This window comes from Gossypium hirsutum, chromosome A11 (genome assembly GCF_007990345.1).
Source record: "Gossypium hirsutum isolate 1008001.06 chromosome A11, Gossypium_hirsutum_v2.1, whole genome shotgun sequence".
In the NCBI taxonomy this organism is placed as follows: domain Eukaryota; kingdom Viridiplantae; phylum Streptophyta; class Magnoliopsida; order Malvales; family Malvaceae; genus Gossypium; species Gossypium hirsutum.
Window position 1 is genome coordinate 124,156,143 of NC_053434.1, and position 25,609 is coordinate 124,181,751.

At 34.6% G+C, this 25,609-nt stretch overlaps 1 long non-coding RNA gene and 2 pseudogenes across 1 annotated transcript; all 3 read left to right on the forward strand.

Annotated features, from left to right (window-relative positions):
- The first annotated feature begins 862 nt into the window (after positions 1 to 862).
- Positions 863 to 12,421, forward strand: LOC107934876 (uncharacterized; annotated as a pseudogene).
- Positions 10,674 to 17,504, forward strand: LOC107941381 (lariat debranching enzyme-like; annotated as a pseudogene).
- A 1,547-nt stretch (positions 17,505 to 19,051) lies between these two features.
- Positions 19,052 to 25,521, forward strand: LOC121209565 (uncharacterized). Its single transcript, XR_005904656.1, has 5 exons — positions 19,052 to 20,869; positions 20,951 to 21,041; positions 21,375 to 23,411; positions 23,501 to 23,570; positions 25,274 to 25,521. It is a non-coding gene; the product is annotated as an uncharacterized lncRNA (long non-coding RNA).
- The last annotated feature ends 88 nt before the right edge of the window (positions 25,522 to 25,609 follow it).

Below are 25,609 nucleotides of genomic sequence, written 5' to 3' on the forward strand. Positions count from 1 at the left end.
TTCTACAAATTTCCGAGCTGGATTATCTCTCTTTCTTCTGGCGAATCTCAATGCGCCGCTGGTTCAGCGGCTTTGTTTATCATATTTCTTTCCTGTCCCATCTCTCTAATATGTGTATCAGTTTCTGTTGTTGATCAGTTTGGAGCAAAAAAAAAAAAAAAAGGCTAGGTTTTGGTGAGATTAGTTTCTATTAATTAAAATTTTGAATCTGAGGGTTTTTGTATTTGTATTTTTTTTTTTGTTTCGTGGGATTTGAATGGCATTGGGCGATCTGATGACGTCACGATTTCCGCAATTGTCGTTGGCGGTATCGAATCATGTCATCGACGGTAACGTCAGCAGTGGCGGCTATCATGACGACGATGTTGATTCTGCTGACTTGATGTCTCAGAGGAGGGATTTAGATGCTGCATCAACTAGCAGTTACGCCAATGCCGTTACTTCCACGGCCACTGTGCCTACGACCATGGCTTACTTGCCGCAAACTGTTGTTTTATGCGAGCTTCGGCATGCTGCCTTTGAAGCTTCCACGCCAACTGGACCCTCTGAAAGTGGCCTTGCTTCCAAATGGCGCCCCAAGGACAAAGTCCTTTCCTTTCTAGGTTGTTTTCTTCTATTTTTTGCTTACCATTCGTTTGACTGATTATATCTAATAATGGGTTTAAGAAAAAAAAATATTTACATTGCAGTAGGAAAAGATGGGATTGTGCAAATAATTAGAATTTCCTATTGATATTCGGAAGTAAGAAAATTTGACTTCGTTTAGAGTTTATTAGAAATGTTGCTAAAATTGGTTCATATCTATGCCATTTTGGGTCTAGAACTAAAATTTTAATAGGGCTTTAGTACATTGGATAGAAGGGAGGGGGATTCTTAGATGTGCTAGCATAATATTATGAAATTAGTACTGTCGATTAAGTTTGAAATCCATGAATTTGATGTGGTCACCTAGCAATGGAAGACATGAAGACATTGTACTCCTCCAGATCAAAGCATTAGAGTCTGGAAGAGTTCAATACTTTGTACATTAAGTAAACTGCTGTTGTTTTTACCATCCCAGTATGTCATTTGCCTTGTGATGAACTACTGACTAAGGAATATATTTTGAATGGTTGGTTGTTTAAAAAGGATTAAAAGAGTTGAGTTTCTACTGTGAAGGCTCTACTGCGCAAATACATAAAACATCCAGGAACATCGGACAAGGCATGGCACCCTTTTTCAGGCATGAACTTATTTCTTTTTCAATACGCAATTTTCAGACATGGCCATTGGTTTCAAAATGGTAGCTAGATCTAGATCTATGGTACATGCCCACTGCCGAGAGTTTATTTGGTAGTTTTTCTGGATAACGTGTCTTTTTAATTCGTTGTGAGTTGTGACATTCTGTTTCTTAGTTTTCTCAAAAAGTCTGTACTTTAGTTTTAAAAAAATAATAATAATAATCTAATTGGGATGGTTGTTGATATTGATAAGAATTGGAGAATTTCAACCGACTTGCTAATTGCAAAGGTTTTTGTCGATTTGGGTTTCTTGATCATATACTGTGGAGATTGTCATGATTCGTGTATGCATGTATGTTTTCTTTTTCATACTGCTAGGTGCTTTTTTCTTTAAAATAGTTGGGATTGTCTGAGTTCTGTTGGGTATGATTTGCGAATGGATTTTGATTGGAAGTTTTAGGTAGACCCCTGGTATCTGTATATTAGCTGAATAGGTTCGTTTAAGTGAATAGGCTACTCCGGGTATATCCCACTTCTATGCTATCTCCGTTCACAAATATTAGTGCCTGGTTGATAGTTTTAGTGTCCGGTTCAGCTTTTTTTCTTATTTGGACTGGACTACTTGTTGTACTTATTCATGGCAGGTATATCCCATTCTAGGGATATCCTAAGGTTGGATATCCCGGTTTGTCACTATCCCGGTTTGGGGTTTTTAAAAAAATTATATATAAAAAATAATATAAAAAATTTAATATGCATGGGCTGAGTTTTTTCAAAATTTTAGATTATTTTTTGGGTTGAGCCTGTATCAACCTTACCTTTCAAACCTACCCAATAAAAACTCCCCCATGATTATTAATGCATTAAATTCTGTAGTATATTCATTCAAACTAGGCTAGCTATTTGAGTATCTTATTTATCTTACGGAGGGAGATCAAAGGCGCTGAAGAATATCTCCACAAACCGGACTACCTGTCACTCTTATTCCAGGCAGGGATATCCCATTCCAGAGATATCTCGGTTTTGGAATATCCAAGAGAGGGATATCCTGGCTTGGTTATATCCCATTTGAAGGATATCCAGACGTTGGTTTAGGGTTTTCTTAAAGTATTGGGTTATTATTAATATGCAAAAACACATAAAACCATCAGGACTTAAGCAAAACAAAAGCTTGGAAAAATAGGCTTAATTTTATCTGGGTCTAAGTACATCATGATTGTAATATTTAAGAAAATGTTGTATCTTCAATTCATAAAAATTGAATATAACTTTTCTAAAGGCCAAATCTTGTTATGCTCTTTTCCAGATAGAAGAACAGCAGAGGGGTTTCCTTAACAATTTTTTTGATTAATAAATATATTATTTATTTTTTTATAAATTTTATATTATATAAAAAATAGATTTCAAATCTGAAAGGTTAAGTTTACCTTAAGGAAAATATCATCTATTTATCAAGTCTAATTTAATATGCAAATAACTCTAATCATCAATCAAATAATATAATTCAATTTAAAATTTATAAATAGTAAATTTAAGTCACTTGTTTTTAAATAGACAGTTATATCCATTTCTCTTTATAGTACAAAATTTTAGGTTATATTCTCTTTGAATATGTGTTGAACATGGCTTTAGGGAAATGAAGGGGCTGAGTAAGAAAACATAGCATGTCATTTTATGAATGCTAATGATGATAACATTCATGTAAACGGAACGATGACTAGGAACTGTAGAGAGGTTTATTGACAGCCCAACTATTTGGTTTTTCCATGTAGAAAAAACTTAAATTGCAGTTGCATTTTACCTGTGCTGTCTGTTCCCCAATAATGAACTGGTCCTGCTGAAAACAGGAAATTCTGGAGGCGCCCGAGAAAGCTGAGTCTCATATTTGGACATTTTGGACACTCGAAGAAGCACAAGCTTATTGGAAGCAAGAATTTGGACATTTAAATGGTCGAGAATCGAAATAATCGAAATAGACTTTAATTAAGCTGCATGTTGCAGACTTTCAGCTGAGTTTTCTTGTTTTTTTCCCCTTTAAGTTCCAGTTGTTACCTTTTAACTATTACAATAAATCAATAAATCAGTGCAACAGAGAGTAGAGGTTCTTTTGTTTGTGTTAAGAGCTGTCTATATAAAGGGCTGTGTTTTTTATTTTTGTTTAATTTGTTTTCATTAGCGGTCTTGCTGAGGGTAATAGATGAGAATTTTTTGGAATTTTGAGGGATGCTGATTGTATTTAAGAGGATGGATTCTAAGGAGTGAACGTGGAAGTGGCCTTATACCTTGAAATTATTAGGTTCATTAATTGGTCAGTCAGCTGGTCAAATGTTTTCAGGGAAATGAGATAGCAGATGTATTAGGTAAGGTTGGCATTTGAAGGGAAGTATTTTCATGGCTTGATGGTGATATTTGTTCTTTTTTATTTAGTTCTCTGTGCGATCATTGGTATTTCCAAGTCCTGGCGCTGTCTGTTCTTACTTGGTGTTTGAGTTTTGGTTGACTTGTGCTACTGATGTTTTAATTCTACATATTGGTTCTGAAATGTCTTTGTCCTTTGTTTTCTTTTGTGAGTGTTGTCAGTTATTGGTGAAAGTTGTCTTAACAAAAAAAGAAGATACCAGGGCTTTTCATGTTCAAGTAAGAGTTAGAAAGAATGCAACTGGCTCGAGAAAGTGACCTTTACAAACTACAAATATAATGGGTATCTCCATTGACAATGGTGATGCTCTTTTCCTATTTATATACATATATATATTAACGAACGCGGGTCTTCCTGGCATTCTAGGTGATAGTTTATTCTTAATGGAACTTTGGGTATGTGGTAAATATTTTCGTTTTGGGGAGTAAATTTTGGTGCAGAAATTGCATATTAGTCCAACATCATCTGTGTCTTCAATTGAATGTGTTTTCCGTCTTTTAAAGATATTGCTTATTGATTCCTCGATGAAGATACCTTTCAATCGCTGCATTAGAGATGGAGATTTTTTTATTGTATATGAGAGGCATGATACCATGAAAGCTGTTAAAGTGTGAGAGAATTCGGTTCTTCAAATTCGTTTCGGTGTATTTAAACATTCAGATTGGATCGGGAAGCCATTTGGTTCCATAATTTTCAGCAACAGAGGTGGGTTTGTTTACCTATTGGCTTCGATACCGGAGTTATGGACTTTGGTTCTAAGTCATAGGACTCAGATTCTTTATATTGCGGATATTAGCTTTGTGATTATGTACTTGGAAGCAGTTCCGGGTTGTTTGGTTCTTGAATCCGGGACTGGTAGTGGCTCATTAACAACATCGTTTGCAAGGGCTGTGACGCCAACAGGACATGTGTATACCTTTGATTTCCATTAACAGATGGCTGCCTCAGCTAGGTAAGCCTTAGTGTTTATTGTTTGCAAAAGTGCATTGTGATGAAATATGATATAGTAATTCCTTAGGTTAAACTTGAATACTGGGTTATCTTTAGTTGACGTCTTCATAGATCTACATTTTGTTGCTGTGATACTTCATTGTCTCTAATTGTCTCGGTTTACAGATCTTTATTAGTTTCATTAGTGAGTGCATTGTTACGAAATTTTGGTTTCAAAGATTGTTATGAAATATGATTTTAGAAACTGCTTAGGTTGAGCTTGAATTCTAGGTAGATTTAAGAAGTCTGTTCAGGTGGATGTATTCTTTGAAATACGACATTCTGTTGCTGTCATGCTTCGTAGTCTCAAAATTATCTCGGTTTTGTGGAACCTTGCGTAGGACTCATTTATGATGCATATTTTGTCCCATTATATGGTTTCCGTTTGTCTAAATGATAATAGAAAGATCCAAGGATGGTTGTTTATTTTTCTTTGATTCTTCTGTGTTGGTTCGTGAAAGAAGGGATGTTTTATAATTTTTCACTCCTTCAACAGAGAAGACTTCAAGAGGACTGGAATAAGCACTTTAGTTACCATGGGAGTCCGAGATATTCAGGGTGAGGTATTTCCCGATCAGTTTTATGGGTTGGCTGACTCCATATTTCTGGACCTACTGGAACCTTGGCTAGCCATTCCTTCAGCTTGAAACATGTTGAAACAAGATGGAACTCTGTGTTCCTTCTCACTGTGCATCGAACAAGTGCAACGTTCATGTGAAACTCTTAGATCTGAGGTTACAGGTAACATATTAGAATTAAGTTATCCTAACTTTTTCAAGCAGTTTTTCTTTTAAAGCAGTTTCAAAACTGCTTTGAAACTTAAACCTAATGATTATTCTCTTTGGAACAAGCCGTGCAACACAAGCCAACTGTGTGCAGAGTGCTGATGCAATATTAGCTTATCAACAGGTAGCCTCTTCATGGTTCCCCCTTGAATAGTGGTGGCCTATCTGTATACCACCTGATATGTTAATTTCATAATTACTTTTTTTATAATTAAATATTAATTTTCCCTATCCTAAAATTTTGGGGTTCTCGTTAGTAGGTTGGAGCACCTGTAATGTGTGAAATTCAAAATATATGAGTACTAGGATTTTACTAAGAACCAATTTGTATGGTGTGTTGGTCACTATTTTGCATGTTAGGCTAGAATAAAAAAAAAATGAATTATGGTGTTGACAATGTCGGCAAGGGTGCTCTAACTACCTGAACCATTTGAGGTGCAAGATGTAAAAGAAAAGCACTTTTTTGAGTAAATTAAGGTGAATATGTAAATTTGTGCTTCTTGAATCAAGGGGGCTTTTTCGCTTCTATACAAAAAAGTGTGCCTACGACTTGGCTTGTGCTTAATCAATTGAAAGGATGGCATAAAGAAATGCAAAACATGTGATAACCCAACATGTCAATCTTCTGTGTGCCAAACTCTATTTCCTCTATTTCTCTTCTTTCTTATCTTTCGATTGTAAAGTGATGCATTGGTGTGTTATACAGCTCTCTTATAGGGTTGAATTATTTACTTGCTCCATCTTGTAACCTTAGGCTGCTAAAAAGATTCTCCAAATAACATGCTGCACCTAGTTGGACCTTAGAAAACAAACTAGCTCTTCTATTAAGCTCCATGTAATTAGTTATTTGATTTGTTGAAGCTATTTGTTAATTTAGATGATTTGATTATGCACTTCCTCAATTTACATATACCCTTGATCATCTCTTTCAAAATGCCCTTTTTAATGCATTCAGATCTTGCATATGCAGTTTGATTTGTTTAGCCTCTGTTACTGAGATTGTCCATTTAAAATTATTTGATGATAAACTTCCCTTTACCTGTGTTGGCCATATTTTCAGCACTATTAAATTTAGTCTTTTGGTCTATCTCTGGATCTTTAGGCACTAGTTGAAGCCAAACTATGTGCGTGCTTAGGCAAACATGGGTATCAGTTAGGCCAACCAGGTTTGTTATATCTTGCACTGTTCTCTCATTGTCTTGACATTCATGAAAAGGGAGCTCCAATTACTCTACCCTTAACTATTTTATTTTACCGATGAAAATAAAATAAAAATATTATAATATTGTTATGTTATAAAATAAAAAGCCAAAGTTTCTCTCCGTTAAATCAAGATCCATTGTCATTAGCTTCTTTCTCTCTCTCGAAAAAGGAAAAGAAAAGGTTTGAATTCATGAATCAGCTGTAGCTTCCTCCGAATGAGTGAGTCGAGGTAGTGATAGTCTTTCTTTTAAGGTATAAATTTTGATTCTTTAGAAAAATCTTGTTTTTTCTTCATCTCTTTTTATTCTGTTTGGTTTCTGATCGATGAAAATTGAGGGAAATTTGTATCAAACTTGACATTAGTCCCTTGTTCTTTTTAAATAATTCCTTATTCACCTGTGAGTTGGCAAATTATGTTCAGCCTGCATTTTCCCGGAAGCCAAACAGGAGACTTAAATGTTTTTAATTTCTCCAATTTCCCTTTAATTTTTTCTAACGTCTTTTTTCCTTTACTGGCTGTTAATTTTCTTTCTTATTCTGTTCGGGCTTTATCTCTGTCATATTCCGACTCGGAATAAGCTATTCTCTGGATATCCTGCCTTTTCTTATTCCGGTTCTGAATTTTTGGCTTCCGGTTTATTGGTTTTAGTGCTCGGTTCAGCTATTTTTTATTGTCTGGACCGGCCAACCTGTCATACTTATTACTCCGAGGGATATCCCATTCCAGGGATATCCCGGTTCGTTGTTATCCCGAATGAGTATATCCCGGCTAGGGTATATCCCATTCTACGAATATCCCGATTCCCCACTTTTTTTTCCTAAGTCTCTTTACCTTCTTTGTCTTTAATTTCTCAAAAAAAAAAGTAATTTAAAGAGGGTATTAATTACCATAAATGTTACCGTTGTCACATGGGGATTTAGAAAATTAAGTTCTCTTTCTTCCATTCATAGCTTCCTCGTTTCTTCACCTATTCGAAATTTGAATCCTCAAATCTATCTCTTCCATCCATAGCACCCCATTTATTCGCCGACTCCCTCTCTCTGTGTGTCTGTTTTGAATTTCTTCCTCTCATTTTTTTTCTAGTTTTGGGTCATCGAATGCCAAAAAAAAAAAACACACAGAAAGACGCTACTCTAGGTTTTCTCTGCCGTTTCTGGTTTTTATGATTTTTTGAAATTCTCTTATTCATCGGTGGCTGATTTCAGGTATGAATCATGACTTCTACTTTGTCTTTGTCTTTGCCATTTCATTTTTGTTTTAGTTTCAGATCTATTCTTTATTACTTGTATTTCATTTGATTTTTTTTTATGATTTTTTTGTTTTCTTCTTTATAAATTCTTTGTCTTTGCCTGATCATCTCTTTTTTTTTTCAGATATATTTATTTATCACTCGAAGCAAAGCAAAAGGGAAAGTAGGAGGGCTTTGAGGATAGTGAAAAACGGTTGGTCCTGCTTCATCGGAGATTCATTTCAGGTATGAATATGTACTTAAAATTTGTCTTTTTATTTCATCTCTGTTTTTAGTTTCTTATATGTACTTCTTTTTACTAATATACACAAATTTATATTTATCACTGCCCTGCTTCAGACCTAAATTTGGAGATGCTAGAACATAACTTAAGGTCTTTGGTATATTTTACAAATATTTTTAAAGAATTGTGATTAATTCCATATGGACCTGGATGAGAAGGTCATCAACAGTTTGTTATCGTACTAAGTCTTGGACTCTTCAGGAACTACTTAATTTGGAACTATCAAGTGAATCTTATCTTCTTTCATTTTATCATATTTTTGTAACTTTCTTTTTCATTTTAGTCTGTTGCTTACAATTATGTAGCAATTGGAAAGTTTCCTTGAGTTTGAATAATCTTTGATAGACTTTTGTGTCAATTTTGAGTTAGGGTTTTTAATTTTTTCTAGTCAATTTGGTTCGATTGGATTTGGTTGATCTCCAAATATGGATCGATATTTTCTCATGTTAATTTGCTAAGAAATAGCCTTTAGTTTTGGGTTAGGCTCGAGGTTAGGCCCTTTCATTTCTCTGTAGCTTCTAGTCTGGCTGGCTTGGGCTTTTGGCATGTTGAGCAGTTAAATAGGTGACAATCAAAGATAATGTGTTGTCCTTTCCGTTAACACTAGCTGATATCTGATATTTGATCAACATTAAGTGAAACGTGATAACAAAATATCAAAAGTTTTAATTAGAGAAGCATGAAAATCTTCAGCTATGATTATAGTTTTTGTTTGCAAAACTATAATCTGAGGTTGAAAGTTCTAGCTTTTTAACCTTTAAGTTTGATTTCTATTTGCTAATGTTAATTTATGTTATTGTTTTCTGTATGAATCATGCATTCACCTCATCAGTTGCATACGAGAATGACCTAGTTTTATTATTTATCTTTTTGGGGGCAGGTTCACACGAATATATTCTTGCTGTTTCTTTAGATTAATATGTTAATTCTTTTCTGCTAGTTTTAAGTTTATTTGACATTCATTTGCGCTAACATTATGTTTGTTTGCCTTTTTTTTTTTTTTGTAGGTCTTAGCTTTTAGGGACATATCTCCCCAGGCTCCTACGCACATTTTAATTATTCCAAAATCAAAGGATGGCCTAACTGGTTTGTCTAAGGTACAATTTTTTTGTCCTCATGACTAACTGAGCAGTAAACATTTTTGCCCTCTATCATAGAGGAAACTACAATTATGGCTGGGTATTAATTTGGAAAAAAAGTATGGAGTATTGTTAAAAGAATGCTACTCAAGTTTTGTCAATTGATTTGCCTTTTGCGTTTTGCTCACTCTTGATGCTGTATGAGGAAAAGAAAGAGATGGCAAATAGGAGTGAAATTAAATGGAAATTGTATCGAGAAATTCTGGTGGTAAAGACTAAGAGAGTCTTAGCGGTTATAAGAAGGTGGGGAACTGAAAGAACATCAATGCTGAGGAAAACCTTAAAACTTGATATGCAAGTATCGATAGGTATAGGCCATAAATCCATGAGATAAATTGAGCTTCTAAATATATCCGTACAATGAAAAACCCTAATAAAAGCTTAAAGCAATATCCATTATTCATCCTTGTTGGAAGAAATTGTCTTTAGAGTTAAATTGCATATACCCCTCCTTCGTTGTGTCAAAATAGATTACCTTCCCAATGAACAGAAAGTATGTCACCGAGTCTAGAATTAAAAAGCTCATCACCAAGTTATTTCAATCCATCAACTTATTGCAATCACTAAAAAACTTGTAAGGTGTGTAATGAAACAAACATAAGGCTCAAAGATGTCCGATGAAATAATTTAGTGTTAGAATTTGCAATTTGTGTATCCAAGGTTTGTTCATTTGTTTTCTATGTCATAATCACCTGCATCTATGACCTCCATGCTCTGCACGTTTGCAACAGGAATTTAGCAATATTTTTGTATGTCTCTTGAAATTATCTTCAATCTTATTTTCACGTTTGAGTCACCCGTTCATTTCTTTCAGTGGTATGTTTTCAGTGCTTTATTCGATATGTAGGTTTCTCTACCAATGCATCATGTGCAAATTTGAAAGGACATGCTAATGTGTTTTTACCAGGGAACTATATCTAACTCCTTGTGCTATTGCAGATGGATATACCTTCCAAATTGGCTTTATCTTTCCTTTTCTTTCTGCTACTATCTTGTGCTTTGAGTAGTCTTTACATGCATGTCACCTTTTGGCCTGCTTTTCTTGCATAACACAATTAATGAGCTAAACATACAGGAACAAGCTCAGTTAACATCTGTAGATCAAATGAGAGGGGGAAATATAGAAAGTTTGGCTGCAATTCAGCAGACTAGGATGCTTGCACATACACTCTCTCAAAACAGTGATCCTAAGTTTTGGGTTATTTAAAACTGGTTGGCTAAATACTTGCAATGTGTCAAGATAGCTCTTAATGATATCATCGTTACTATGCATGAGTTAATATATGCACTTATGTGCTGTATGTTTTGGGGCATGCAGAATTCAAAATTTCTTCAATTTGTATCCAAGATGAGTCGTGGTGAACTTGTCATTGATTATAATCAGGTCAAACCAGCATCAGAGAACTGGGCAACAGAATATCAGCAACAGTACAATGGAGGTGCTTCTTGGGCTGATGAATTTGCTCATGATGAGGCAAGTAGAGATCTTGTGGAAGGTAAAGAAGCGTATAGATTAATATGTCCTGATAATCAGTCATAAATTCCTTTTAGCAGTTTCCTCCTCCTTTTCTTCTGCCTTGCCTACGTAGACTAAAATGGAACTAACATCACTGACCTTAGGTAGTAATCTCATTCACCAACCCTAGGTGGTTGAAACTAGTTTTGATGATTGGAGAATGTCACCAACCCTGCTGCTAAATTGAGCAGTGAGAGCTTATTGATTATAATAAGTTAGAAGATAAACTGTCACTGATGATTCTTGTAATTGTATATCTCTGTTTGGTATTAAACCAGCTAAAAACATTGTAATTTGTATAAAAGTTCTTATTATACAGAATCTGCTACTCTGGTTGGTGGTTCTTTGATTTTCTTCAACCTGATCAATGGGCTGAGGAGTTTGCTACTGTATGAGAACAACTAGGGTGTTTTGATTTGTTTATTCAGAATACAAAGTGCAACTAATGATTCTGCGTGTTATGTATTATTTTGAGACTCTTAAACCGTGCGAAGCTCTTATTCTTATTTGAAATATTCTAATTTTCTTCGTTTCATTAAATGTTCTTGACTTGATGGTTAATAGGTTTTCCGTGGACCTGACCATTGGGCCAATGAATTTGGTGCTGAAAGATTGCAACAAGAGTCTGTCGATGATCAATGGGTCAATGAATTCTCAAAGTTGCATGTTGATGACTGGGCAGAAGAATTTGATAGTCAAGTTGGTGAGGGGGCTTTGGGAGATAGTTCATCTGATAACTGGGCAAATTCATATGATGAGTAAGTGTGGTAGCCTTGAAGAAGTTCACTTTATAACCTCTCTTAATTCTACATGATTGTTTTGGTTGTGAGAACTTGTAGGTTCCTCAGCGATCGGACGCTTCAAGGGTTTTCTATGTATTTTCTGATATGAATCCATATGTTGGTCATCAAAATCCTTTAAAAGAAGGTCAAGAGCTATTCAGGAAAGGACTTTTGAGTGAAGCAGTGCTTGCCCTAGAGGCTGAAGTTATGAAAAATCCTGAGAATGCTGAAGGTTGGAGATTGCTAGGAATAACCCATGCTGAAAATGATGATGATCAGCAGGTAATCCACTTTGCTCTAGTTTGTCAGAGTTGGATAGTTCATGTGTATTCTTACACCAAAAGACATTGTTTTTGTGTTCTTTAATACTACAAGAATTTCTATTAAGAGATGTGACTGCTTGTCTAGTTCAGCCATCTGTTCAGCATCTTTGGTTACGATTCTTTGCCTGGCAAGGTTGACCATTTACCTTTCTATTCAACCTAAATCTAAATCATTTTTAATCTTGTCTAATGCCCTGTGAATACCATCATATTTTAGATAACAGAACAACCTATTGATTAAGCAAGCAAGAAAACCTTTTGAACACAAAGGATCTATTTTCTTGTACGGCTACATTTTGTGTTTTATTTGCTGGCTTGATATAGCCATGTTGGTGTACCATGCAATGTTCATTTCTTGTATATGAAAACTTCTACTGGAAAGGGATAGAAGGAGCTATTTTTCGTTTAAACATTGAAGTTTGTAATATGATTGGTATTACGTTTATCTTAGTGGCTTGAGGCTTCAGTCAGAGTTCCAGATCTAAGGCCGCAGTCTTTGCCTGACTGCTAATGTTCTGGATCTAACCTATTATCATTTGTTGTCTCATGAACTAGTAGTGCATTACATTTCACTTATCATCCGCTTCTATTTATTCTTGAACCATGGCAAAACCTTTTTGGCTTAATTAAAATTAATTTGAATGGATAATGTTCCATCTTAACCTATGTCAATATCAAGCCTATGAAGTGTAATGTTTCACATTTATTGCAAATTGTTTTGGATGATTAATGTGTCTGCTTGTCATTATCTTGTGACTTACATGGATTATGCTGGACCTTTTTATACTTATGTTATTCTTGATTAATGCATCTGCAGTTTTATGTGGTTTTTACTGGGGTCCATATATTTGACTTTGTAGAAAAAATGTAATTCACTGATTAGATATCTCTGTACTGGCTATTGCAGCAATGATGCATGCTCAGGAGGCCGATCCTACCAATCTGGAAGTACTTCTTGCTCTTGGTGTGAATCATACAAATGGTTAGTGAATGCTTATCCCTTTAATCAAGATGAGATTAAAATTTTGGAGTGTCAAACATATAATACTGTTTGAAAAGTTCAGAATTGGAACAGACTGCTGCTTTAAAGTATCTGTATGGATGGTTACGTCATCACCCAAAGTGTTACTTGATTCATCTTTGTAACCTTAGGCTGCTAAAAAGATTCTCCAAATAACATGTTGCACCTAGTTGGACCTTAGAAGACAAACTAGCTCTTCTATTAAGCTCCATGTAATTAGTTATTTGATTTGTTGAAGCTATTTGTTAATTTACATATACCCTTGATCATCTCTTTCAAAATGCCTTTTTTAATGCATTCAGATCTTGCATATGCAGTTTGATTTGTTTAGCCTCTGTTACTGAGATTGTCCATTTAAAATTATTTGATGATAAACTTCCCTTTGCCTGTGGTGGCCATATTTTCAGCACTATTGAATTTAGTCATTTGGTCTATGTCTGGATCTTTAGGCACTAGCTTTGAAGCCAAACTATATGCGTGCTTGGGCAAACATGGGTATCAGTTACGCCAACCAGGTTTGTTATATCCTTCAATGTTCTCTCATTGTCTTGACATTCATGAAAAGGGAACTGCATTGCTTTCTTTATGTCTTCATTTCCTTTTGCATATTTCTGAGATGGTCAATCCTTCTAAATCAAAATTTATGGGTATGTGATCAGAAATTAAATCACCTTGTTTTCAATATATAGGTCTCAACATATTTTGGAAAAATAATTCGTTCGAAATAACACTAATCTCGATGGAAAGATGAAAGCTTATTTGATTGGTCAGTAATAGATTTTTATGGTCTAAAATGAAACCCATATTGGTATACCCCGGCCTGGGTATATCCCATTCTCGGAATATATAATTCGTTCGAAATAACACTAATCTCGATGGAAAGATGAAAGCTTATTTGATTGGTCAGTAATAGATTTTTATGGTCTAAAATGAAACCCATATTGGTATACCCCGGCCTGGGTATATCCCATTCTCGGAATATCCCGATTCCCCACTTTTTTTCCTAAGTCTCTTTACCTTCTTTGTCTTTAATTCCTCAAAAAAAAAAGTAATTTAAAGAAGGTATTAATTACCATAAATGTTACCGTTCTCACTTAAGATAATGCTTTAAACTTTTTCACCTGTCTTTCTTTCTAATGTGACAGTCAAGATAGCCTACTGGTCTCGTGGATAAAAAACTACTTCCTGGGATATGTAGTACTCTTCCTGTCCATAAATAACTGTTTTTAGTTAGTATCTTTCTTTCCCTGTTTATACATTCATGGATTCCTTTCTATCTCTTTTGCAGGTGCAAAATCTATAATAAATAGAAGTTGAAACCGCTTATGGTATTGGAATTTTTGAAAACATCGTCTCATTCATCTCCATTTTTTTAATTTAACAGATATTTTCTTTCGGTATCTGTTCTCCTGTCTTTCCATCCTTCCATGGCTCTTTTATTGTTAATCCTGCCGTCGCCCTTTTCATTCTTGTTTTAGTTTCAGATATATGCTTCTTTTTACTTCTATTTTCAGTGTGTTTTTGTCATGGTTTTTTGTTTTCACCTTTAGAGGATAAAGTCATTAAGAAAAAAACCTAAGGTTTTAAGTTTTTCTCAAACCCTACCACAGTATTGTGTCCAATTCAAAACGATGAAGATAGCAGTGGAAGGGTGCATGCATGGAGATCTCGACAAGGTCTACGACACCATTAAATACATCGAAAACACTCGCAACATCAAAATTTACCTCCTCCTTTGTTATGGTGATTTCCAGGTTCTTTCTCTCACACTCTCACTTTCTCCAATTTGTTGTTTTTATACGAAATTTTGTCACTTTCCAAATACCCATTTTTTATATGAACTTAATTTTTTTTCTTTTGCAACTTAGGCAGTCAGGAATGGAAAAGATATGGATAGCCTTAATGTGGCCCCAAAATATAGGGAGATGAAGTCATTCTGGAAATACTGTTCGGGTCAGGAGGTTGCCCCAGTTCCCTCGATTTTTATCGGTGGAAATAATGAAGCTTCCAATTATTTATGGGAATTGTAAGTCACCCCCTTTTCTTCATATGTTCTAGCTTGGGGATTCTGATTCTTTTATGAAAAGGCCTTGAATTTTACCTTCTGCTATTGAAATGTGTAAACTTTAGGTATTATGGGGGATGGGCAGCACCTAATATATACTTCTTGGGGTATGCTGTGGTTGTGAAGTTTGGCAATATCCGTATCGGTGGACTTTCCGGAATTTACAATGCGCGTAATTATTGTTTAGGTTGGGTATGAAGTTCTTTTACTTGTCTATTCTATGTTTATTCTGGAGTACTTTTAATGGTGATTGTATATTTACTGCAAGCGAGTGTCAGATATGTTATATTGATTCTTATTTAGGGTGGAGAGTCGAAGCTTTGAAACTGAAATGAATTAGCTTTTCCTTGAGCAGGACACCATGAAAGGCCACCTTATAATGACAATACTATCAGGTCTGTGTATCATGTTCGGGAGTACGATGTTCACAAGCTCATGCACCTAGAGAAACTGATTGATATTTTCCTTTCACACGATTGGCCGCTCGGCATCACTGATTATGGGAACTGGCAACATCTTGTTTGCTGCAAAAAAACATTTCAAAGGTGAGGTAATTATATTCAATTGGTGGAAATGGACATATGTGATAGAATGAAAATGTTCATATCAAGCGTCTTCAGTTTTCTTCTTGACCATTCCTGGTTGCTTGTTGGTTGACACATATTTCCTAGATCCAGCAAGGAACTCTTGGAAGCAAACCTGCTGCTCAGGTGCTCAAAAAACTCAGACCATCGTATTGGTTTTCAGCTCACTTGCACTGCAAATTCACCGCTCTTGTTGAACATGAAGAGGGTGGTCGAGTGACAATTTCTTGCACTCGATAAATGCCTTCCAGGGCGCAAGTTCTTGCAGGTATCTGTCATATGTTCTGACCATTTCATTTAGGTTCTTTCTTTTGGTCTTTGCTGGAAGCTAATAAATGAATTCTGGCTTTCTCTGATCTTTTAGGTTGTTTATATTGATCTGATCTAGGACCTTATGAGGTTCAGTACGATAAAGAATGGCTGGCAATAACACGGAAATTGAACTGTGTCTTTCCTTTGACCTTCCGACGTGGAGACGTTGGGTGTGTGTATATATGACATTTTTGTTTTGACCATGCCACTCATCTCACTCTCTCTCTCTCTTGGGTGGGGTGGACTAATGTTTTATTTGAAAATGTGCAATTTTCTATTTTTGCAAGTACTATTACTTTACAAGAACTTGTGAGCTGACAACTGCTGTTCTAATAGGTAGGAGAACAAAGCTCGACATGCAAGATTGTCGTCAATGGGTTAAGAGCAGGATGGAAGACAGAGGAGCCAAACCTTGTGAATTTTCTCAAACAGCTCCACCTCACAAACCCTTTGATTCTTACTTTTTTCTGGTAAATAATATGGTGATATTTTGATGCTTTTCCTTCTTTGAGGTGCTAAAAGTATCTCCATTAATGGTTCTATCTTTTGGATTTAAGAAACTTACCATGTATGTTTGCATATTTATACCATAGGCATCTCAATATTACTGTCATAGTGGTTATGAAACACTATCCTTCATTTTTTATCTTCTTTTAGCTCAATTAATTGTTGGTTAGTGAATGCGTTCTTTTTTATTTAGATTTGCAACTAGAATAATCATGACTTTTGCAATTTGTTTTTGCTCGATTTCTTTTTTAATTATTAAAATTTTCTCACCTTTTGTAGGTTCTCCCCGTAATCCTCAGATTGTATCTTTTTTGGAATTACTAGATCTTCCTTATGTTCTTGATAATGCATCGGACTCCAGGGATACTCCTCCTTCATTGCCTCAAAAGGGTAAAGAGTTTTCTATTTACCTTGTCCCACTCAGTTTTGATGCCTTGTCCCTTTATACGGTACTTAGCAGCTTTTTGTTAATCTTCATTGTGATGCAGTCAAACCTAGGGTATACATGAATCTAGGAATACCTTTTGCTTCTCGTGTTTAATATGGTGCTGATGCTCTCCAATATAGTTTAATGGGATAGATAATTGATCATTTGCTTTCAACCAAGGTAGAACATTGAATGCGCCTAATGTTTTGAGCTTTGTGCATATCATACGTAATGCTATAACTTTGCCTCGTCCACGTTGATTGAACTAAATCCATTAAATTTCTTAAGGTGACATCGTTTTTCCTGTTGGTTCATTAGATGATTACAGCGAAGACATTCCCAATGAAGATGAGGATGATCTAGAAGATGATGCAGAATGGAATAATGAAAATCGGTCCTCATGAATGTGAATAATATTTTCTATCAACCAAGAGGTTTATTAGTGCAAAAAGATTTGTGGCAATATCTTGCTATACTATGAGGCTTTACTTGTTTGTGAAGTTGGCAACTTGGTTTAATGGCCCACACTTTTCCAACTTTCATCAGTAGAGGAGAGCACCTATACAAGTTTCATCAGAAGAGGAGAGCACCTATACAAGTTTCTTTCTTTCTTTCTATCTAAAATAATGTATAAACATCAAATATTATATCAATAGCTATTATCACAGTCATTCATTATATGAGCTTGAATTGGAATCTCAAATTTTTTGGGGCTTTTCTAATTGAATTGATGTTATTAATATGGATAAATGACAATAGCATGGAGTCTGTATCTTGCTTCTTGCAAATTTAGTAATTTGTTGTATTCCGACATCCAGGAACATCCAAGGCATGGCACCCTTAATCAGGCATGAACTTTGTTCTTTTTCAATAAGCAATTTTCAGACATGGCCATTGGTTACAATCCATTAGCACATTTATAAGATTAGTAAATTGTTTAAAGGGATACTAGAAGGGTGAACTAGAAAAATTGTAAAGGAAATTTTCGCATTTTATTCTTAGTTTTATAGAACTTAAAAGAACCCTTATTTTAAGAAATTGTGATTTATAAATTGGAATGTAAATTTTGATATCGAAAAAACTAAGACTAAGATCAATGGTGTAGTTATGGTGGAGGAAAGAGATGTTAAAACCTCTTAGAAGGCTGTGGAAGAAGATGATGAATCCAAAAGGCTGTTATATTGTTTTGTAGGTCCAATCAATTGGCTTAGGATGCTTGCAATGGAAATACATTAGAGTTTTGTATTTGAGGTGGTATCAATTTATGGAATAAGCCAGGGATTAGGTGGGGCTCCTGCTAGAGTTGGCACTGAAGTATTACATAAACGATGTTCAGAAGGTACAGCCTTTTGAGTCACAGGTTTACTCTGTGATTATTTATATTCCTTGGATTGTGAATTTTATTTGGGGGCTTTTCATTGATATTGTGTTCATTAGAGGTTATAGAAGACACGTTACTTCTATCTAATTTTTTTTACGTTTTTTGCCTCTTCCTTTACTTATATTTTATAGTTTTCCTCAATCCATAAATGCAATCTCATTGATATGCTCGTTTCGTCTATGGTAGTATAAGTTGCCATACTTCCATTTTTTTTAGTAAATTAGGTTGGTATATCAAATAAAATAAAATTAATAGAACTGAAATACCCAGAATTCCAGACCTAATATAGACTTACAGAGCTTAATTATGCCTGCATATATGGGCTATTTATGAAGTCTGATCTAATTTAATATGTAGATAACTCTAATCATCAATCAAATAATATATTTCAATTTAAAATTTATAAATAGTAAATTTATATTCTCCTTTATATTTTTAGGTATATATTTTATTAAATTTTCTAACAATAAAATTATTTATGAATTGCTAGAAAAGTTTAAAATAATTATATTAAAAATATATGGGTAATAAAAAAATTAACATTTTTTAATTTGAAATGTCCAAAAATCACCTCAAATTTTAAGTTTCTCTTTATTAGTCACCACATTTAACATCATTAAACTACCATATTTTAATTATATTTTTTTAATTCTTTATATATTTGATATAATAAATAGTATTATTTTAAAAATAAATATATTTAGACATTGAGAATATAAAAGTGTATTAAATAAAATTTTGAAAAGTAAATAACTCAATTATCACTTTATTAAATGAGTGTATTAAATAGCAATAGTTACCGTTGGCAGGAGAAGATTCCTTTTGCCCGTTTTCATCAGTCTTTTCAAATCCCCTTCCTTCCCATTTCTTCACCATCTCTTTCTCTTCAAAATTTTCCTCTCTAATCCGTTTTTATCTCTTCCTTCTCAATCGTTTCTGCTTTTTATTTTTAATTTTTTTATTGTGGTATTGGAATCACTTGCTTCATCCATGGATTTTGGGTTTTCAGCCCTAGGAAATATTGTTTCGGTTCGTCTTTTCAAATCTATGGATGTCGGTGTGGTTGTTCTTGTTGGATGCTTTGGGAAAGAAAGAAGTTCTGGTTCTGCAAGATTTCACCAGCCATGGCGTCTCTTTTACAGTCAACTACTTTATTATTCATATTCTCTATTACATTGGTTCTTATCCCAAATAGACACGCTATTCCCTTCATCGTATTGCACGGCAATGTTCTTATCCCACTATCTTTTCTTTTCAATTTTAGTGTTCTTATGCACTCTCCCATGGCTTAAATTCATTCTTTAATGCCCTAAAACTTGAGATGAATGGGGATTAGTTGCCAGTTTAACCTGATGCCCATATTTCTTTTATGGATATAATGCTTAAAGTTCAACTAAGACCACATAACTTCATTTCTAGTGAAATTGTTTAAGCAATTGTGCCTTTGTATAAATTGTTAAAATTCTGTTTAATGTGCGGGTTAAACAGGATTATATGCCAGTTTAACCTGAAACCCATATTTCATTTATTTGATATCGTATAATATTGACTGTCAAAGCAGTAGTAATTGTATTTTGGTTTTCTAATAATCTGGTTTGTTCGCAAGGTCGATTATTGTACAATGCATCACGGATTCCCCAAGCTTAAACATACCGATTCCTTTTCATCCATTCAGCAAATCAACACATTCATAATCATACACATATTAACCATTTTCATCTCAATATAATACTCAAAGTTAGCTACATATAACTATCTCAAAATACTCAACCATAACAAACAAATACTCAACATGATTCTTTGCCTGGCAAGGTTTACCATTTACCTTTCTATTCCACCTGAATCTAAATAATTTTGAATCATGTCTAATGCCCTGTGAATACTATCATATTTTAGGAAAGAGAACAACCTATTGATTTAGCAAGCAAGAAAACCTTTGAACACAAAGGATCTGTTTTCTTGTACCGCTGCATTTTGTGTTTGTATTTGCTGGCTTGATATAGCCACTTTGGTGTACCATGCAATGTTCATTTCTTATATATGAAAACTTTTACTGATAAGGGATAGAAGGAGCTATTTTTCGTTTAAACATTGAAGTTTGCAATATGATTGATATCATGTTTATCTTAGTGGCCTGAGGCTTCAGTCAGACTACCAGATCTAAGGCCGCAGTCTTTGCCTGGCTGCTAATGTTCTGGATCTAACCTATTATCATTTGTTGTCACATGAACTAGTAGTGCATTACATTTCACTTATCATCTGCTTCTATTTATTCTTGAACCATGTCAAAACATTTTTTGGCTTAATTAAAATTAATTTGAATGGATAAGGTTCCATCTTAAACTATGTCTATATCAAGCCTATGAAGTGTAATGTTTCACATTTATTGCAAATTGTTTTGGATGATTAATGTGTTTGCTTGTCATAATCTTGAGACTTACATGGATTATGCAAGACCTTTTTATACTTCTGTTATTCTTGATTAATGCATCTGCAGTTTTATGTGGTCTTTACTGTGGTCCATATATTTGACTTTGTAGACAAAATGTAATTCACTGATTAGATATCTCTGTACAGGCTATTGCAGCAATGGTGCTTGCTCAGGAGGCTGATCCTACCAATCTGGAAGTACTTCTTGCTCTTGGTGTGAGTCATACAAATGGTTAGTGAAAGCTTATCGCTTTAATCAAAATGAGATTAAAATTTTGGAGTGTCAAACAAATAATACTGTTTGAAAGTTCAGAATTGGAGCAGACTGTTTCGTTAAAGTATCTCACCCAAAGTATGGTACTCTTGCGCCACCGGAGCTTGCTGATTCTGTGTATTATGCTGATGTAAGTACATTAGGGTATAATTCTTTGTTTTTTTGGTTGGTTTTTGTCTTTTGGAACAATGCCTTGATATTGCAATCTTGGTTTGAGTGTAAGCCGCTTCCTCTAATGTTACTGTGGGATAGTTTGCTTATGTTGTGAATGCTGTGATTACAAGAGTGTCTTTTTTGCATATGGTTTCCATGACTGCAGTGATTATATTTTGGAGTTAGAGTTTTACATACGGTGACAGGATATAATTTTCCTTAAGATTACTAGAAGCTTATCCCCAACATTACATTTTGGAAATGTTATTGTTATATTCTGGTGTTAATCGAAGTGTTTTCTGCCATACAGGTTGCTAGATTATTCAATGAAGTTGGTCAGATGTCTCCTGAGGATGCTGATGTACACATTGTCCTTGGTGTTCAATATAATTTGTCGGGAGAATATGATAATGCCATTGCATCTTTCAAAACTGCTTTGAAACTGAAACCTAATGATTATTCTATTTGGAACAAGCCTGGTGCAACATGCCTTATCAACAGGTAGCTTCTTCATGATTCCCCCTTGAATAGTGGTGTCCTATCTGTATACCATCTGATATGTTATTTCATAATTACTTTTTTTATAATTAAAAATTTATTTTCCCTATCCTAAAATTTTGGGGTTCTCTTTACTAAGTTGGAGCACCTGTAATGTGTGAAATTCAAAATATATGAGTACTAGGATTTTACTAAGAATCAATTTGTATGGTGTGTTGGTCACTATTTTGCATGTTAGGCCAGAAAAAAAAATGAATTATGAAGGTGTTGACAATGTCGGCAAGGGTGCTGTAACTACCTGAACCATTTGAGGTGCAAGATGTAAAAAAAGCGCTTTTGTGAGTAAGTTAAGGTGAATATGTAAATTTGTGCTTCTTGAATCAAGGGGGCTTTTTCGATTCTATACAAAAAAGTGTGCCTAGGACTTGGCTTGTGCTTAATCAATTGAAAGCATGGCATAAAGAAATGCAAAACATGTGATAACCCAACATGTCAATCTTCTGTGTGCCAAACTCTTATGGGTTGCATCATCTTTTCCTCTATTTCTCTTCTTTCTTATCTTTCGATTGTAAAGTGATGCATTGGTGTGTTATACAGCTCTCTTATAGGGTTGAATTATTTACTTACTTAGGCTGCTAAAAAGATTCTCCAAATAACATGTTGCACCTAGTTGGACCTTAGAAAATAGACTAGCTCTTCTATTAAGCTCCATGTAATTAGTTATTTGATTTTTGAAGCTATTTGTTAATTTAGATGATTTTGATTATGCACTTCCTCAATTTACATATACCATTGATCATCTCTTTCAAAATGCCTTTTTTAATGCATTCAGATCTTGCATATGCAGTTTGATTTGTTTAGCCTCTGTTACTGAGATTGTCCATTTAAAAGTATTTGATGATAAACTTCCCTTTACCTGTGGTAGCCATATTTTCAGCACTATTGAATTTAGTCTTTTGGTCTATGTCTGGATCTTTAGGCACTAGATTTGAAGCCAAACTATGGGCGTGCTTGGGCAAACATGGGTGTCAGTTACGCCAACCAGGTTTGTTATATCTTGCACTGTTCTCTCATTGTCTTGACATTCATGAAAGGGAACTACATTTCTCTACCACTCTAAATATTTTATTTTACAATCAAGATCCATTGTCATTAGCTTCTTTCTCTCTCTCGAAAAAGGAAAAGAAAAGGTTTGAATTCATGAATCAGCGGTAACTTCTTCCGAACGAGTGAGTCGAGGTAGTGCTAGTCTTTCTTTTAAGGTATAAATTTTGATTCTTTAGAAAAATCTTGTTTTTTCTTCATCTCTTTTTATTCTCTTTGGTTTCTGATCGAGGGAAATTTGTACCAAACTTGACATTAGTCCTTGTTCTTTTTAAATAATTCCTGATTCACCTGTGAGTTGGCAAATTCTGTTCATCCTGTATTTTCCCGGAAGTCAAACAGGAGACTTAAATGTTTTTAATATCTTAAAGGGGGAATCAAAATAAAATACTAAGTGACCGTTAAAATGGCCCAAAACTGATTTATTAGCCGTTTATTAAATATCTCTTCAATCTATGCACATTTATTATCCGTTTCTTTCTCTCTTTCTGTCTCTTGGTCTCCCTCTTTTGTTTTCTTTTTCTTCCTCATTTATTCTGTTTTCATAACAAATCCTCAAATATATCTCTTCAATCCAAATCTCCTCCCATTTCTTTATCGGTTCTCTCTCTCGGTCACTTTTCAATTTCTTTCCTCTCATTATTTTAGCTTTGGGTAACAAAAGGCCAAAAAAAAAAAAGCACACACTCTGCACCGTTTTTTGTGGTTTTTGAAATCCACTGCTTCATCGGGGACTGATTTTGAGGTATGAATCTTGAACCTTATCTTTGTCTGTATTTGCCTTTTGATTTCTATTTTGGTTTCAGATCAATGTTTTTTTTACTTCTATTTCAGTGGGTTCATTTCTCTGCCGTTTCTTTGTTGCGATTTTTGTAACCCCTACTTCATCCGAGACTGATTTCAGGTATGAATCTTTGCTTCAACATTTGTCTTTTTGCTTTTTGCTTTTTTCATCTCTGGTTTGGAGTGTGGTGTGTTTAGCTGTGTGGGTTTGGGGTTTTGTTGGTTCAGGTTTGCAGTCTTTGGTCTGACCAAAGTAAAGTCTCTTCTTTCCTCTCCTTTTTATCTCACTTAAGATAATGCTTTAAACTTTTTCGGCTGGCTGTCATTCTAATATGACTGTCCACATAGCCTACTGGTCTCGTGTATAAAAAACTGCTTTCTAGTCTGATGTCCTGCATAAGAAAAATCTCTGATTGGCTGGATTTTAAGTACTGTGAAACCAGTATCCCAATTGCTTAGTCAACCATCAGGAAATAGGCACACATGAATGACTTCAATTAAATAATTCCCTCAGAAACTCTACAATAATTAGTTTAAACGATCGGTCTGAGGTCTGTGCTTGTAAATCCTTGAATGAGATAGATCTGTCCTTGGAATATGTAGTACTCTTCCTGTCCAGAAATGACTGTCTTTAATTTGTATCTTTCTTGCCCTGTAGCAGCAAGAAGTACACATTCATGGATTCCTTTCTATCTCTTTTGCAGGTGCAAAATCTATAATAAATAGAAGTTGAAACCGCTTATGGTATTGGAATTTTTGCAAAATCTATAATGGATGTTTTCTTTCGGTCTCTGGTCTCCTGTCTTTCCATTTGTCCATGGCTATTTTATTGTTAATCCTGCCGTCGCTCTTTACATTCCTGTTTTAGTTTCAGATATATGCTTCTTTTTACTTCTATTTTTAGAGTGTCTTTGTCACGGTTTTTGGTTTTCACCTTTAGAGAATCACTGTTTCTTTCCTTATTAGAAGCGAAAGATGTTAGCGGTTAGACATCACTGTTTTGTTCCGTGTTACAAATCTATTGATCTCGTTCTGTTTATTCTTTTTGTTTGTTTACTGTGTTCTTTTGTCAGAGATTTTGATTTTCAGCTTTAGAGAAAGTCTATTTCTTTCAGTATTTGAAACTATGGATCACGTTCCTTATTCCTTTATTCTCTCCTGTTTTTCCCTTATTTCTAACGTTCCTTTCTCCTTTATCAACTACTGTTTTTTCCCTTGTTTTCAAATATTTTCCTTCGTCACGGTTTTTGGTTTTCACCTTTAGAGAATCATTGTTTCGTTCCTTATTAGAAACGATAGATGTTAGCGGTTAGACATCACTATTTTGTTCCGTGTTACAAATCTATTGATCTCGTTCTGTTTATTCTTTTTGTTTGTTTACTGTGTACTTTTGTCAGAGATTTTGATTTTCAGCTTTAGAGAAAGTCTATTTCTTTCAGTATTTGAAACTATGGATCACGTTCCTTATTCCTTTATTCTCTCTTGTTTTTCCCTTATTTCTAACGTTCCTTTCTCCTTTATCAACTACTGTTTTTTCCCTTGTTTTCAAATATTTTCCTTCTCTCCTGTTCTCTTTCTCCCAACCTCCTTTCTTGTCCTTTCTTTCTTCATACACACAAAGATGGTACACTAGGTACAGGCTTTTCGTGAGAGAAATCCCAAGTTTTGTTTGCCGTTTCTGTTATTTGTGATTTTTGAAATCCCCTAATTCATCGGATATTGATTTCAGGGATGAATATGTATTTGTCTCTTTCCTTTTCATCTCTGTTTTTAGTTTCAAATCTATGCTTCTTTCTACTAATATTTTCAGTGGACTTTTGCCAGGGTTTTCGGTTAAGGAGTGATGGGAGGCAGTCTGACCCTTTTTGCAAATGCACTGTAAGTTGCTTCGATTGTGAAAGTCTCTAAATCTTTGTGTTCTCTTTTTGCATGCTTGTTTGTGATCCATTCTTTTGCTCGGGCCACAGCATTGGTTCTGTTTTTATTTTTTAGTATTTTGGGTAGGGTTTTTTGGGATGGGTTTGTGTTGTTTTTATGTCCGGTTTTCTTACGATAGCATTTAATTTTAAAAAGATTGGTAACATATTTTTTATCATAACTGTTTAATTTTGAAACAACTGTTTTAAAATTAAACAAATTTAAAAAACTTTAATGTAATTT